General features: G+C 48.2%; 1 non-coding gene across 1 annotated transcript; it reads right to left on the bottom strand.

Moving 5' to 3' along the window:
• Positions 1-305: 305 nt before the first annotated feature.
• TRNAK-UUU lies at positions 306-378 on the bottom strand. Its single transcript has one exon. It is a non-coding gene; the product is annotated as a tRNA-Lys (tRNA).
• Between the last annotated feature and the right edge of the window lie 608 nt (positions 379-986).

Here is a 986-nt window from a genome sequence, read left to right as displayed (position 1 = left end):
ACTTCAGTGGTGATGTGGTAAGAAAAGCTTTCTGGAGACGGGTTCATAAAATGGAACTGGACAATGGTCATTTCAAATCAGTGATTCCCCCCCCGATTTATTTCTTCTCTCCCTCTCCTCAAGAATTCACCTCATAGCATTTAACAACAGGCCAAAACACCATTTTCTATGACTGGCTTTTACAGGGCAGGGGGGGAAGGTGACCTGGCACTGTTCTAGGAAGTGTCTCTGGGTTTATGGGAAAACGTGAATGGGGCAAAGTGTAGCTGCTCCTAGAGGAGGCAGAATTATAAAATAACTTCTGTCGCCCGAACAGGGACTTGAACCCTGGACCCTCAGATTAAAAGTCTGATGCTCTACCGACTGAGCTATCCGGGCTCACGGATTACAGGGGGAGGATTTATGTTTTTAAACTGACTTCCTGCTCTCTGATTGGGCAAAGATTAGCCAATCAGTGGGAGGTGGGGGACTACCCCAGCAAACCCAGCGCAGAGCTGTGACAACAGCCCAGGAAAGGGACCCCTGGGGGTGCAAATCTCTGCTCTTGTAGCTAAAGGCAGGGGTATGGGGGGGGGTCATCCTGCTGCTCAGCACCTAATCATTAATTACCCTTCTAGCAGCAGCCTAATTACTGAGGAGGGGGAAAGGTCTGAGTGCAGCAAGGAGGTGATTTGTCCAGGATTGCTAACCCCAAATGCTCAAAACTAACGAGTCCGGCTCACCAAAAATCACCCGCTTGACTTTAAAACCATGAGATTATGTAAGAATAAGAGACTTGAGGAGTTCATTTTGTTTGCCTTCTGCTTTTGCAGCCTTTAGGGTGCCCGAGGGGCGGGGTGTGTGTCACATTTGTGAAGCTTTCTCCACAGCCACCAGGGCTAGAAACTTTAGGTTTGCTTTAAGAAGGAAATCATCCCATTGTTCACTTGATTCCAGGAGCTGGGGCTTTAAGGAAAACAATAATGATCGTTTCAGAGTGGCAGCCG

The sequence above is a fragment of the Terrapene carolina genome, unplaced genomic scaffold (genome assembly GCF_002925995.2).
Source record: "Terrapene carolina triunguis isolate 2854851 unplaced genomic scaffold, T_m_triunguis-2.0 Scaffold51713, whole genome shotgun sequence".
Taxonomy (NCBI): Eukaryota; Metazoa; Chordata; order Testudines; family Emydidae; genus Terrapene; species Terrapene triunguis.
Note: the sequence above shows the minus strand (reverse complement) of the source record. Positions and strands in the feature narration are given on the sequence as shown.